Raw genomic sequence first — 16,611 nt, forward strand, 5'->3', positions numbered from 1 at the left:
GTCTGCTGGTACCCGAAGATGAGGAAGGAATGCTGGAGGGAACCAAACCATGAACTGTGTCCTACTGACACTTACGCAGATGGGGTTAGAGGGGATGCTGACCAAGATGCTTCCTAGCTGCAGTGACCCTCTCTTCTGTTTCTTCCTTTGCCTCTCTTCCACTTCCTTCTCCCCTCTTCTCCTCCTTACGCCTCCTCTCAGGCTCTGTCAACACAGAGCAAGGTGCCCCCTCACCTTCCTGCATTACCAGTTTACTGCATCTGGTAGAAGGTGGGTGAAGAGGAGGGTCGGGAGGGTGCGCTGGGCAAGTATAGATTATACTTTTAAAAGTCAAAAGCACAGTGATAGGATGGCCTCAGTAGATTCCTGCAAGTCAAGTGCTTGCATGACCTCCCTCTTCCCCTGCTTCTCTCTCCAGGCTCTTCAGAATAGCAGATGGAGAGTCAGACCCAAGTACCAAGTGTCTTGTCACTCTGTTGCCACTCGAGTTGAGAAGCAATTTTGATTTGAAAACATATAGCAAACAGGGACATTACTTAGGTAATGGGAGCACAGCGTGTCCCCGGTTTACCAGTGGGTCAGGTTACTCTCTGATGATTGGGATGGGTTCCTTGGTGACTGAGCTTAGTGACCCTGAAGACGCTGAAAATACAACTGTATCTTCAGCTTGGTGTGCAATACAACTGTAAACCCGGATTTCTATTCATTTGATGACATGAGTAACTCTATTCATCTATGACTTTCAAAAGCACAAACTAGGGTAATGTTCTGGTCTTTGTTAATGAATTGTTAAATAATCACTATTATTGTTTAACTAAAATTTAAACTCTTAGCAATATAGTGTATTCATGCAATATTTACAATAGCCAGGTCATGGAAGCAACCTAGATGCCCATTGACAGATGAATGGATAAAGAAGATGTGGTACATACATACAATGGAATATTAGCCATAAAAAGGAACGAAATGGGGTCATTTGTAGAGATGTGGATGGATCTAGAGACTGTCATACAGAGTGAAGTAAGTCAGAAATAGAAAAGCGAATATCGTATATTAACGCATATATGTGGAATCTAGAAAAATGGTACAGATGAACCGGTTTGCAAGGCAGAAATAGAGACACAGATGTAGAGAACAAACGTATGGACACCACGGGGGGAAAGCGGTGGGTGGTGGTGGTGGGATGAATTGGGAGATTGGCATTGACAGATATACACTAATATGTATCAAATAGATAACTAGTAAGAACGTGCTGTATAGAAAAATAAAATAAAATTCAAAAAAAAAGTATATTCAGTAACCCTAAGATAATGTTTTAATGCTTAATTCTTTGTCTTAGTAAGATTTAGAAAATCTAATAATAAAATTCTTTAAAAAATTTTTTTTGGGAATTTCCGCCGCATTTATGGTTGCATGGTACGTGGCTGCTGCTGTTCGGGATTGGAATATAACAGGCACCAGAGGATTTCTGTTCTGTCCCCTGGTCCTGGAACTTGTGACCAAGGTTGGATGTCCCCATATCCTTGTTTAATGGAGAGAACTCAACCAAGCTTCGTTGCTGCTAGCCCCCAAAGCATTTGATTTGTCTGTGAGAAGCTGAAAATCATCTTTTAGAAAGTTGCGCTTCGATTCTCCGCCCACTACCTGCAAATCCCTTAATTATGCTGTAGAAATTGGGGCTTTTTGATTGGGGCATGTCTCTCACAATCTGGTGCTGATTTAACTGCATAATGACTTTCTATTTCACTGGTATTCGAAGCTTTCCTAAACTTTGGAAGAGCAGCCCATACCTTGGGCTAGGCCCAGGTCACTCTGCTCTCTCTCTCTTTCTCAAAGACTGTTACGGCATCAGGAACCAAGAGAAGTGGTTTTCTCTTAAAACAGTGTCTCCACAAAATACCAAAGCAATGAATCTGCTGATTGCCAAAGCCAGATATGTCAGGAAAAAAGATGAGGGCAGTAATAAGCAAGTTTCTCCTGATTCTGCCCACATGTTTGCAGCTGGAGCGGCTAAGAAGAGATAACAGATGAATCCTCCGAGTAAAGAGGACGTCTTGCCACCTGTGAAGAACATTATTCAACTCCCGACAAAACCTTTGAATTCAGAGGAGTGGGATAAACTTAAGGGAGATTTCAAAGAAAAGGCTAACTTTGAAAACTGGATCATTTCACAGATGGTTAAATGCCATATTTCTGTAGATGTGGCCAAATCTGTGCTGGCCTAGGTAGCTGCAAAAAACAATGGTATTGTAGGCTATGATTTGCTGGTCAAGTATTTGTATCTCTGTGTTTTTCATAAGCAGACATCAGAAATTATTGATGTCTATGAAATCATGAAAGCCAGATAAAAGCGTTTAGAATCTGGAGCGTACACTCTTCTCATCCAGGGATTAATCCATACAAACAGATGGAGGGAGGCCTTGCTGCTGTTAGAGGACATCAAACAAGTCATGATTCCTTAAAAAAAGGACTACAGTGACTGTATCCAGGGAGCCCTATTTCATCAAGATGTAAATGTAGCCTGGAATTTGTATCAAGAGTTGTTAGGTCATGATATTTTTCCTATGTTGGAAACATTAAAAGCCTTCTTTGATTTTGGAAAAGACATGAAAGATGATCGTATTCAAACAAACTACATGACTTTCTTTTGTATCTAAGAAATAATCAGCTATATCCTGGGGAGTCATTTGCACACAGTATAAAAGCATGGTTTGAAAGTGTTCCTGGAGAACAATGGAAAGGACAGTTCACCACAGTCCAGCAAAGTGGTCAGTGTTTGGGCTGTGGAAAAACTGTAGAGTCTATTCACCTGAGTTCAGAGGAGTATGAATTTCTCAAGGAAAAAATCATGAGGGATGTGATAGATGGAGGTGACCAATACAAAAAGACAACACCTCAGGAACCTGAGATTTCAGAACTTTGTAAAATACTGTCCTCCTTTTGATATTGTCATTGATGACCTCAGTGTTGCCAAAATGTTTCCTAAAGCTCATGAGTCTCAAGTTCTCTTGGATGTGGTCTCTCAACTAGCCAAGCAGAATCTTCAAGTGCTGGTCCTGGGCTGGAAACATATGTTAATGCAGAATTCCTGGTGGAGGAAGGATGATATGGAAAAGGTGCAAAAGCAAGCCAGCTTTTTTTTTTTGCTGACAACTTCTCAGAGGATGCCGTTCCTTCTGTATGCCACACTGCACTCAAGGAACCACTGCAAGTTTATCACAAAAGATCTGATGCGGGACCACAAGGCCTGTGTTCCTGATGCCAAGACCCAATGCCTGTTCTTTAAGTGGCAGCAAGGACATCAGCTGGCAATTGTTTGTAGGCATCTGGGATCAAAAATAACTTTTCAGCATATTCTCATCTTTGACACCATGGTGCAAACAACTGGAGACTCGTGGCACATACCTTACGATGAGGACCTGGTGGAAAGATATTCCTATGAAGTGCCAACCAAATGGCTTTGCCTTCACCAGAAGACATAAAGACTCTTACCCACATGCTAAACTTGTGTTTGGGTGTCCTCCTGGTTGGCATCAGAGCTCTTAAGTTGACGCTTGTTTAGAGTATTTTTTCTATCCTGTTTGTCCTGTTTGGTCCAGTTGGTTTGCATATCAATAAATTGATTTTTTAATTAAAAAAAAAATTTGGGGTGGGGGGACTTCCCTGGTGGCACAGTGGCTAAGAATCCACCTGCCAATGCAGGGGACACAGATACAAGCCCTGGTCCGGGAAGATCCCACATGCCGCGGAGCAACTAAGCCCATGCACCACAACTACTGAGCCTGCGCTCTAGAGCCCGCGTGCCACAACTACTGAGCCTGAGTGCCACAACTACTGAAGCCCACATGCCTAGAGCCCGTGCTCCACAAGAGAAGCCACCGCGACGAGAAGCCCGTGCACCGAAACAAAGAGTAGCCCCCGCTCGCCGCAACTAGAGAAAGCCCACGCGCAGCAACGAAGACCCAACACAGCCAAAAATAAATAAATAAATTAAAAAAAAAAAATCTAAAAAAACAATTTTTTTTGAAGACAATTTAAAATTTAAAGGAAACAAAGTACCTGTCTAAAGAAGAACTGGAGTGGGCTGCTTAGAAAATTCTCAGCTCTTCTGAATTGCTCTCCTTTAAAGTATATCCCATAGAAGAGACAATACTGACCAACTTTATTAGACCTATATGAAAATAGGCCATGTTTTTTACCTTTTTTTCCTCTGTTTCTAAGACTATATGGAATATTTGAGGAGAAGATTGCCCTCTGCCAAGAGGAATATGAATGGCATGGTAGAGTATTATGTATGTAACACATTCTATATTAAAGTCTTATATCCCTTTAAATATTTTATAAGGTTCAGTAAAGTGTATTCTTTTGGGAATTGAAACATTATGAAGTACCTAGAAGCAATCCTGCTTGTCAGATCAGAGAGCTGAACATTAACTTTTTGAATGCATTTAATTATCTGTGGAAGCATTTAAACACTGTGGACTTAGAAAATGATAACATGGAAACAAAATGTACATATTTTGATTTCTTCTTTTTTTTAATTGAGATAAAATTCACATTACATAAAACTCATCATTTTAACCATTTTAAACTACACACTCCTGTGGTTTTTAATATATTCACACTATTGTGCAACTACTGCCACTAATCCTCAAACACTTCTACCACCCCCCAAAATAAACTCCGCTCCCAATGCTTCCCACACCCATCCCCTGGCAACCACAAATTTACTTTCTGTCTCTATGGATTTGCCTAATCTAGACATTTCATGTCAGTTGAATCATACAATATGTACCCTTTTGTGTCTGGCTTCTTTAACTTAATATAATATTTTCAAGATTTATCCAAGTTGTAGCATGTATCACTACTTCATTACTTTTAATGACTGAACAATATTCTGTTGTATGTACATTTCATTTATTCATTCATCAATTGATGAACATTTGAGTTGTTTCCACTTTTTGCTCTTATGGTTAATATTGCTGTGAACATTCATGTACAAGTTTTTGTGTGAACATATGTTTTCAGTTCTCTTGGGTATATACCTAGGAGTAGAATTGCTGGGTCATATGGTAACTCTATCTTAACTTTTGGAGGAAATGTCAAATTCCACAGTGGCCAAACCATTTTACATCCTCACCAGCAATGTGTGTTCCAATTTCTCCATAATCTCCCCAACATTTATTTCTGTTTTATTTTATTTTAGTTAAATTATAGCCATCCTGGAGAATATCTCATTGTAGTTTCGATTTGCACTTCCCTAATAACTAACTCATGATGTTGAGTATATATTAATTTTGCATCTACACCTTTATGCAAATGAAGCAACAAATGTAATTGAACAGAAAACTCAAGCCGTGTATATAAATTAACATTATGATGCAAACATCATGTCAACATGCTGCAATTTCTAGTCTGTAACACTTATGTGTATATCTCCTGTAGACCTCCAATTACATATATGTACAGACATATTTTCATATGTACATATGAAAATAGTCTCATTAAAGCGGGCCTTAGTGTCTGGGATTCTCAGCTGACTGTGACACAGACCTGAGTGACTTTCTGAAAAGAGATGGATCTTTCAGGAGTTGTTAGAAGCCATCTCAATACTGAATACAGGAAATGTCCTTGACATAAAAAGTGGACTTGATGACTGCATTCAATAACTTTTTATGCTCTCTTTATAGTTTTTCCCTTTCTTCTCTTCCTGACTGGGTGTTGACTGTCACCTGACTTTTCTTTCTGTTCTGACTGTAGCTGTCCACTTTCAAATATGGACTCTGAAGCTCTATTCTAACAATCTGTTGAAAAGTTGTTTAAAATAATAGCAAATAGATGCCGAGTGGTTTCCTTGATAAGATTACATTAGGGCTTTAGAAGATGGATTATGCGATGACTGTTTTGACTGTTTAGTTATTTCTCCCTTTCTGTTACTAGTTTATTTTTGGAGACCTGACCCCTTGTATTTCATTGCAAATATTCCAATGAACTTAGTGTTTAAAAACACCTACTCGTGTGGACTTTTGACACCTCACGCTTTTATGAAGCAGGCTTTTTAGACTATAAACCAGGAGTATTTAACTAGGGAAAATTTCAGACAAGGCTAAGATGCTCTGATGTCCCAGCAAACATTTACTGTGGTGCTACATAGCTGATCTGATGTCTGTCTTGAGTTCCATGAGCCTTATGGTGTTAATTACCACTTTTAGCAGAGGTTTGTTGACAGTTAATATACTCAGTTGCTACTTGCTCTTTTCAGAAGTAATTATAGATCCTGGTTGCACTCTTAAATTAACAGCACATACAAGAGCTGTTCTCACCTTTTAACCACTTGCACCCCCCAGGCCTCCCTAAGATGGATCTGAGTTGTGATAAATGTTACTTTGGGGCTTAGGGTAATACATTTTCCTATCCATGCATACTTGTAACTACCACATTAAAATAGGATACAAACACCTTTATTTTTCCGTACTCAGGTGTAAACAAGTCACTTATGTAAGTACTACTGTTTATCTTGGTTGTTTTGTTCTACTGCCTCTTTGCTATGGATAGTCTGTGATGTCTATAGAGTCAGTTTTGGGAAGGTTCATTTTTTCTCTGAAGAAAAATGGTGCTGATGAATGATTTAAGGAAACTGTATTTAAGTATCATTATTTATAATAAAGCTACTTTGTTTTATCCTACACCATGGTAAGGCTGATACTGCCTGATATTTTGTTCCTACACTCCACCCCCTTATCCAGAAAACTACCAGCTCTTATTGTGGTGATGGTGGAAAGAAATGATAATGATGCTTTGACTCATTACTTCTTCACTTAATGAAGTCAGATAAAAATGGTAAGTAGCCTAAATCACGTCTAAACAATTTAGAAAGTGTTATCTCCAAGGGAAATAAAGTCCTTTGGCAATAATTTACAAGTTGTGTGGAGAAGTTGCTATGAATAACAGATTGGCATATGAAAATTTTTCAAATTTCATATTTTGAAATTTGAAAAATTTTCATATTTTCCAAAGGGTTACACCTCCTCCCAGATTTCTACACATCTGTTTCTTTCTAAAGTTCACCTGATCACATGCACAGGTTTCAAAGTATCTATGATTACTAATCTCGTTTGATCTAGAAGCTGCATATTGCCAAACACAAGGATTGGCGGACATCTCAAAGATCGAAGGTCTGAACAAGGAGTGAGTATGACTTGGAGGAGACTTAGGAAATTATAAAGTCATGCAAAAATAATGAACTTGAAGAATGAGTAAGAGGGAAAGGCACCGGATTGAAGAAATATTGTTACCATGCACAGAGAGAAAGAGAGAGAGAATTGCAAGAAGGGTGAGATGCAAAAGCATTATTGTGTGTGGGTAGACGTAGGTGAATGATAAGGAGAGAAAACAAGTTTCTCTTACCTGAGTTGTCCGTCATTGGCCTAAACTGCTTCTTGGTGTTATTAATAGTGAAGGCTGACTTCTTAAGGAATTTTTCCCCCCCGATATTTAGACCGAAGTTTTTTTTTTTTTTTTAAATTTATCTTCCATTTGCATGGAAAATTCATATCATCTAGTTATGTTTTCTTTATAAAAGCTTGAAATCTTTTGGAACAACATTTCCTTTAAAGAGTTTAGTTATTAATAAAAAGTAAATAATGAAACAAACTGTTACTGTTTCTTAGTTCGATAGCTTTTTCCAAGTATAAAAATGTAATCTAATATTGTAAAACCAGTGTAAATACATGTACCAGACATCAGCAGGATCTTTGCTTTTACTGAAATGATACTGTATGTAACATTGCCCTCTAAATCTACACCACTGATTGTAACTGCTAGAGCTAAGGATATCTATAAGGATTCATTAGAGTTTTAGGAAGGCAGTATATTACACTGGTAAAAGTATATACTTTGGCATCAGACAACCTTCAGTTCAAATTCTGATTCAGTCACTCTCTATCTGTAGCTTTGGGCACATTACTTAGTTTCCTTAAACCTTCATTACCTACTTTGTAAAAAAAAAAAAATATATGTATATATATATATATATATATATGATGCTTGTAAAGCATACACAGTTCCCTCTGTATGGTGACTGTTCGTAAGTGTTTGTATTATGATGGCTATTATCATCCTTTGTCTTTCCTCTTCTGTTATTTAAAAATAATTAGTAATTCTCATCTTTCCCTTTTCTCATCTGCTTCTCTTGACACCTCTTTCTTCTCATTCATATATCATTATTTTTTTTAACATCTTTATTGGAGTATAATTGCTTTACAATGGTGTATTAGTTTCTGCTTTATAACAAAGTGAATCAGTTATACATATACATATATCCCCATATCTCCTCCCTCTTGCGTCTCCCTCCCTCCCACCCCTCTAGGTGGTCACAAAGCACTGAGCTGACCTCCCTGTGCTATGCGGCTGCTTCCCACTAGCTATCTATTTTACGTTTGGTAGTGTATATATGTCCATGCCACTCTCTCACTTTGTCCCATCTTACCCTCCCCACCCCGTGTCCTCAAGTCCATTCTCCAGTAGGTCTGCGTCTTTATTCCCGTATATCATTTAGCAGGACTTTAGATGGAATAGATTTATCAATTTTAGAACCACAGAACTTTACTCTAGATGTCTGGCAAAGAAAGGGAAGCTGTTTCTATGGAAAATATCACCAAATTTCAGTCTCAACTATTGTTTCATTCACAGTGACTGATATAAAATCAAAACTGAGACATGAAGAGAAGTAGAAAAATATGATTCATAATAAAAATAAAAAAATGAGCACAGTCACAGAGATGTTGGAATTAGTAGTTTTTATACTGCACATATATTATGAATTAAGAATTTGCTAATTAAAGTGGACCTTTTAAAAATAATTAACCATATAAATATTATTTGGAAGCTGTTTACCTAAAAATTACATAAACAAAATATCTAAATGACAGGTCTAACTTTTAATAATAATATTGATAGGAATAATAACAATACTCGAAGACTAGGAAACAATAGTCTTTTTAGGAATAACACTAGTTGTAATATAATTAACAATACAGTGATATATAAGCACAAGAAAATTGTATAGAATCTCGTAAGAGGTTCTGCCACTTTCTATATGTATGATCTTGGGAAGGTCCGGCTACCCTGGAGCCTCAATTTCCTTATGTGTAAAATGGGGATAATAATACCTGCCCCCAAAAACTGTTATGATGATGGCATCAGATTGCATTTGTAAGTAATTTAATAACAAGGACAGGTACACAAACTAGATTCAACCAATAAAGTGAAAATTAACCTTTCCACTGAAATGGGGTTATAAGAAGTTCTATTATTTCCATCTTGATTTACTTACTCTCTCTATACAGAGGAGCAGTCCTAAATCAGCAGTTTACTTGAGGAAAATTTCAATGGAAAAGTCATCTCTCTGTAACATCATTCATTAACGCGAGGTTGCAGCTCTGGCTTTTCAGTGAGGCTTTGCTATTGATGTTATTGATTATTAGTACACGCTTTTCCCATATTAAAACCTATTTATTATTTTCCCAACATGTAATCTGTTTTGATAACTGAGGTGAATCACAAAATTTTTGAACAAGAAATGAGTTTCTACATTCAATTTCTTAAACTAACCAGGCACTTAGCACACAACTTTAATGAAGTTATTTGCCTTGAGGCAAGTCAATAATTAATTTCCCCACTCAAAAGATATGACGGGTGTTTCCCTTAAAGCATGCCAATTAAAAATAGAAAAGCCAGACTATAAAAAGTATATATTTATTGACAAGTTGGAAGATGTTGCCAGGCTTTTTTAGAAGCTCTCTGAAGATTATTGCTTTATTTGAAAAGACATTTTAATCACCCTTGGTCAGGATGCTGAAGTCTTAGCATTATATTCCTGCTTTGTAATACACACCCAGCTCACACTGATAATTCCCCCGTAGTTGTGGTGATTAGGGAGAATCATAACAGACAGTTGATAAACTTGCTATGAGATGACTATGATGGAAAGAACGGCTTTGAATTATTCTAGTTAATTTAACCCGTATGCTTGAGAGAACCAGTGATACTGGTTGCTATGAAGTATTTGCTAATATAAAATGATAAGTTTTAGCACATGTTCTTAACAAACCTGAAACTGATTTGGGAGAGTGAGGAAAATTCGACTTGTATTCAGTTTAATTTCCAGAACTGTGAGTTTATCTGAAGTATCATGCTAACAATTATTTTCTATCTGCTCACTCTTTTCTGGCACCACTGGCCTCCTTTCTGTTCTTAAATAAGCCTCGGAGCCTTCGCACTTGCTATGGCCTCTGCCTGGCCTGCTCTCCTCCCGTGTATTTGCATTGGCCCATTTCTTGACGTCCTTCAAGACTTTGTTCAAGGTCATTTTCTCAGAGTTGCCTCCTCTGATCCCTATACGTAAAATTATACACCCCAGTCCTCCCAATCTCCCTTAGTCTGCTCTGTTTCTTTCTAGAGCACCAATCTAATTATCTTCCGAAGCACTATGTATTTAGAAATACTTATTTGTTTATTGTTTTCTCCTCTCTCCCATCAAATGTAGACTCTAGGACGCCAGGGAATTTTATTTGTTTTATCCAATGCTGTCTTTCCAGCACAGAGAATATTGTCAGATACCTAATGAAAACTGAATACACATTTGTTGAATGAATGGATAAATGCTTTAATAAATAAAGAGATAGATTCAATGTACTAGCTTGAGCACCTGGAAATGGCTCTAATCGATTATTTGGCTGCTTGCCTCAAACCTGGACTCATCAATGGAATGTGCCTGATGAAGTTAAAATGCCAGAAATAAATTGGTACCTTTTTTTTCGGCCTCGTGGTGTGGATTGCGGGAGTTCCCTGACCAGGGATTGAACCCGGGCCATGGCAGTGAAAGCACCAAGTCCTAACCATTGGACCACCAGGGAACTCCCAATAAATTGGTATCTTGTAGAAAGATAAATCCAAAGAATTTAGGGAGATTTGGTATTTCACAACTTTGTTCCTTAAGGGGATAATAGAAAACACTTCTAGACATTAAGAAATTCATTGGTGAGCGGAGTGCAGCATTAGTGAAAAAGACTGCAGTGGTTAGCATCTCTAGGAGGGGATGATACCACCATGTGCATTGGTAGCCTTGGTCGACTGAGGGCAAATTAGCAGCGCTTAATTAGACAAGGAAGGTGGTGTGGTTCTGTAATAATCACCAGGTTGAGAGTGATAATAATAAAGTTTGACACGCAGAAGACTTTGGAAGTGGCTAACTGATCATGGGGGATTCTAGGACTGAAATTGATGATATCCTACTAAGGTCCTACTTTAAAAAATCTCTAGGTTTGGCAGTGTTCTGAGTGACTCACTACAATGGAAATTCACGGTCCCTCCCACACTGGCCTGACCTGAATCAGATCATAGACTCAGAGCTCCTTAAATGAAGGGAAAGATCTGTCTCATTGAGGAAGAACCCTGCAGTAGTCTCAAGTATATTTTCCTTCTAGTCGTTTTCTAGCATTTTATAAAGTGTGTATTACTGGTGATTAACTTTCTTATTTGATCCATAGGTAGCAGATCAAAGTTGTGACTGACTTGATAGAGAAGGACTGACTATCCCTCAGAGACAGCGATGGTGGCTGAATGATTGTGGGTATTCACTTTTGGGGAGAAGATGCACCTGCTTTAATTTGGAATATAGATATTTTCTTTATGTCAGGTATGGACATGCTATTGTTGCTATTGCTATTGTTGCAATTATATGTATAGGAAGAAGGTTGTGTTTGGGTGGAAAAGTCCAAAGACTGGGTTATTGATGGTAGTTAATTACTACTGATGCTCTGTCAGCAACCACTCCTATCACGCTCCAGCCTGTGTTCTCTATCAATCATTTCTGAGTCTCACTGCAACTCCTGTCTCTTGTTTATGAAATTTTTCCACTCTCTGAAGTCTACAACATATAGTCAATACTACACAATTTAGTCCTTAATTATATACTATCTTTTTCTTAACTAATTTTATATATAAGTGCTTATACCCTGCTTGATATATTATTTTAAAATGAGGATATCTTATATTCTCTTTTGTACCATGCTCAATAACCTCTGAACTGTGAATCTAATGGAACTTCCATTTTCATAGTATCTCTTTGTATCTAGTATTTCACACTCATTTATAATTTAGACAAGCAAAGACTCAACTCAATCATAGCAACTCAGTCACAAAAGCTTAGTTATAACAAACCAAATAGATAAGTCTTGACACTCAAATTCTGAAAGTCTGGGAAAATTAAAATGTATCAGCCTTTCTGATAAGAGATCAAAGTACCCATTCTTTATTTTACAAAAGCAACCAGCAGAGGGAGCAAAAGAGATGTTTAAGTGTCCTTGTTTCTGCTTGCGGACCTTCCAGGATGGTTGCTCTCTAGAGCTAGGCTATGTTTTTAATATATATTCCCCGTAATCCCAAGGCAGAAATTCTGCTTTATAATTACCATGCACCTGTGAAGTCAGTTCTAAGAGATTCTACCTACAGGATTTCTTTCTACAATCTTGAGTCGCATGAAAACCTCTAAAGCTACTAGGTGAAAACTCAGGACTAAAATTTTACGCCTTCAAAACCCTAGGTAGCTTGGGAACTACATCAAAGGGATTTTGAATGAATAAATAAATTAGCTTTCGAGCTATTACTTAGGATAAATGATAATAAATTTTTTCTATGATCTGTGTTGTCTAAAACTTTTGAAGAGATTTTCACACATACTCTGCATTGGAGATTTTACTATATTCACAATAAAATTGTATTTTATATTTGATCAAGAAAATAAATAGAGAAGGTCCTTCTGAAAAGAATCTTTCAAATATATGTATTTAAGTATATATGTATACACATATAGTACCTATACTATACATAATGTGTCTACATTCCCATTTAAAATGTCTACGAAAACATTATAGGCCAAAAGAGCTTCTCATTACCCTGAGCATTTTGGTTTACATAATTCTGTCAAGTATAATGATGAAGAAGGCCAAAGACTTGTGTGCGGCTTACAGCATCCCTTGCAAAACTTTAGGAATGTCATTTCTTGAATTCTTTGGATGAGTTCAATATGAGGGCTCCTTGGATGTATAAGATCTAGTTTCCCAAACTGTTCCTTGAATTTAATAAAGTTATATTAAAGTACAGCCACAGGGGAAGTGAAGAAGCAAAAAAGAAGAAAAATCTGTGATAATGCAAAGCTAATGTGAGTTTAATGTAAATCATTTTATTCATCTGCTGAAGGATATCAGAAAAAGGAAGCATTTCATTTTTAAAGAGAAGATAATGATAAATAATGTCTGTGTAGTTTCTCTGTGTTGGGGATATATAAACTCTTATATCAACAAAATATAACACTAACTTGGGACTTTCCAGATATCCTGGCATGCTGGACATCTTCATCATTTTAATAATTTTTACTTTAGGTAGGATTATGTTAGATTTAATTATTTGAGTTGCTCTTCAAAAAACAAGTCATACAGAGATTCCTCTGACTGAGACTAATGAGATTATTTTTATGAGGGAGTAGATTGGATAAGTGTGTGTGCGTGCACCCAAGTGTGTAACTGATCAACAACAGAAATAACTTTAATATTTGCTTCCTCAAGGAAGAAACAAACTTTCTTATTACTGTGAATGTCTTTTTTTCCCCTGTTGTCTCTTTCTATCCTGTAGTGAATTAGTTTTTATTAGAATGTGGTTATTCCTTGTGCTGGAGGTATAAAATCACAGGGTAACCGGACCTCTATGGGGGATACCTTTTCTGTCTTCTGGCTGGGTAGCTGGGTTGTGCAACTCATGGAAAGAACAACGTTAAGGCTTGAGAAGAACACTCCACGGAGAGTTTTGTAAGAACATCCAGAACAGAAACAAATAAACTAATGATGGCATTCTTTTCATGAAAGACACTAATAAAAGCAAAGTTTGAAAACTCAAAGTCAAAAAGCATCTTTTACTTTAAAAGAATTTAAAGCCCTAGGGAGATTTAACTGCCTGGTACTTCTTGGTTAATGCAGGTTAAAGAAGCTCATTGTTTTAAGTTTTTTGGTGGAGTTGGCATGGATAATATTCGAACTTGTTGAAGTGACACTAAGATTGGGAGAAGGTACCAGAAAAAAGGTGGCCTGGTGTGGTTCAGTGAGTTGGCTTGGATTAGCAGTCCAGAGATGTCAGTTCTAGACCTAACTTTATCACCTAGTGATTGACCGTCCTTGGCCAGTTCAGCACATTTGTTTCCTTACCTGCCAAATCTCTTACCTCTTCTTGCAGGATAACATGACCAGATGGAGGAACTTTGAAAATACCTATAAAAATATGAGCTATCTTTATAAAAATTACTTGTTGATATTAAAAATACTCAAGTAGATGAGCATTATGGCTTTTTAAAATGCATTTTTATTATTACTCTAGAATCTATAGTTTGAAAATAATAAAACTTAACTAGAACTATGCCAAAGTGCTCTGATCTTTGGGAATAAGATGGAAAAAATGCAATATTCATTAGAACCTTTATAGTGGTTAGGGAGATGACCTTAATAGGTTATCAAATTCACAACCTCGCACAATGGACCAAGTTTAAGCCAATTCAATTAAATGAGATTTTCCATTGTTTACCAAGACGACCACAGCCAGCCAGGACTCCATTCCAATACAAGCAGTTTCAATATTATGCAGTCCTTTCTTATGTAATTCTTGATTCTCAGGCCATACTCACATGGGGATAAAAATAGAATATTATGATTGTTGCCAATTGGTATTTCTCTGGCACTGTTCCTATTCCCTATGTGAGAACTCTAGACCACACTTATACGTCTACTAAATAGTTGTATGACATTCTTCAGATGTATGTCATCTACCATCAGCAAATTTATCCTTCTAACCACCCAGTGGCATCCTCCGTTCTACTTTCTTTCTCTCTTACCCTGACTCCTTATAGTATGCTCACTGCCTTCTGGTATTAAAAACAGCAGCTTTGTTGCCAGTGCTGCCCTATGGGGATGATTCTAGAAGCAATAGCGTCTGTGCCCAGGCTGCCAGTGCCTATCGCTGAGTGTCTTGATGAATCTGTCACAGCATCAGCCGCCAGTGTCTCCTACTATGGGGGTGAGACTGGCCCCAGTGCTGCCACTGTCTGAGTGCTGCAAGTCTGTCTCAGCTGTTCTTGTTTTCACTTGTTCCTCAGTGGATGCTTCCACACTCTGGTACTTGGCCGTGAGCCTGCAAGCTCTGGGATGAAGGAAATAAGAGTGACTGACATTGAGTTGTCCTCCTAGTTATCTCTTCCCTTTGATTCTGGCACATCATTCGTGAACCAAACATGTGTGCTCAGTTCCTTTTCTCTGTAAGTTTTACCCAAGGAAGGGTTTTAATCTCCCATGTAATACTCCCTACTAGGCACCCCGTAGCACCCTGCTAGACACAGGTGAATATTGTTTAGGCTTAAACTGATACACTTACTGTGCCCCAAGTACCCCAATAAAATCTCTTGATCATGCCAACTTTGAGCCTTTTCCCTTAGTTTGATTCTTAGAGCAGACCTTCATGTTTATATTAGTACTTCATATACTTATGGGTCATGGACAGCCCTCTCATCCGTCATTGCTGCAAAAAAATATCCATCTCAATGTTTTTAAGTAAGGGTGTTGTTTTATAGACTTTTATTTATCTTTGTGGTTGCAGGCTTCTTCAACGTATTCACAAAGTAGGACACCTTATTCTAAAATGTAACCTCTCTCTTCTACAAGGTTTCTTTGTTCGTCGAGCCTAAAAGACGAGATGAAGCATTATTTATGGGGTCCTAACATAACCCCTGCTCTCCGTATGCCTAGTGTTATTGGATTCACATGAAGCATGCATGCCTTTTAAATGATGCATAAGAATGAAGTGTTATAGCAGGCTCCTGGTTTACCCTGGCTTGTAGTTTCCTGAGAGATGCCAGGATTGGCCAAGGAACTCCTTTTTAAAAAGATGGAAAAAATTCCATGGAAGACAAACATAGATCACTTCAAAAATCATTTTTCTCCCATTTCTCTTTGGCTCTTCAGTCCATAAATATCAAAGCCCACTTTCAAAAGGTACACATACCATATTTATATTGGAATATAATAGCAGGGGTTCTGAGAACCATTCATACATTTAACAAATGTCAGTTTGAAACAAATGATTTTATTCCTGGCTGGATAAAATCTCCAGTAGTCATCAAATTTGGAGGCGTCTCTTAAAGATGATATGTCAATTCATTAATATATGTCAGAAAGCAGATTGACATGTTTTGTCAATATATTTTAGTTTCCCTAATTTATCTTAGTATATTCTAAAGGGTCTTTCTTTCATAGAGATCCCATGAGGTATTCCTGGGAAGAAGGGTTCCATGGTCAGTTAGTTTGGGAAAGGCTTCAAACCATAGTCTCAGAGGTCCTGCAGCAAAAATAAATTTGCTTAACTCATTTAACCCATCTAGTCCCAAACTAATTTGACCATAATAACCAAACTCTCCCTTTTAAAAAAAAAAAAAAAAAAAAGGAATGTATTTAACACCTGTGGAACACAATTTGGTAATTATTGCTCTATTGTTCTTTTTTTTTTAAATAAAGA

At 37.4% G+C, this 16,611-nt stretch overlaps 1 pseudogene; it reads left to right on the plus strand.

The window, feature by feature from the left end:
- The first annotated feature begins 1,730 nt into the window (after positions 1–1,730).
- On the plus strand, positions 1,731–3,482 carry LOC133102491 (mitochondrial ribonuclease P catalytic subunit-like; annotated as a pseudogene).
- The last annotated feature ends 13,129 nt before the right edge of the window (positions 3,483–16,611 follow it).

Source organism: Eubalaena glacialis, chromosome 12, assembly GCF_028564815.1.
Source record: "Eubalaena glacialis isolate mEubGla1 chromosome 12, mEubGla1.1.hap2.+ XY, whole genome shotgun sequence".
In the NCBI taxonomy this organism is placed as follows: domain Eukaryota; kingdom Metazoa; phylum Chordata; class Mammalia; order Artiodactyla; family Balaenidae; genus Eubalaena; species Eubalaena glacialis.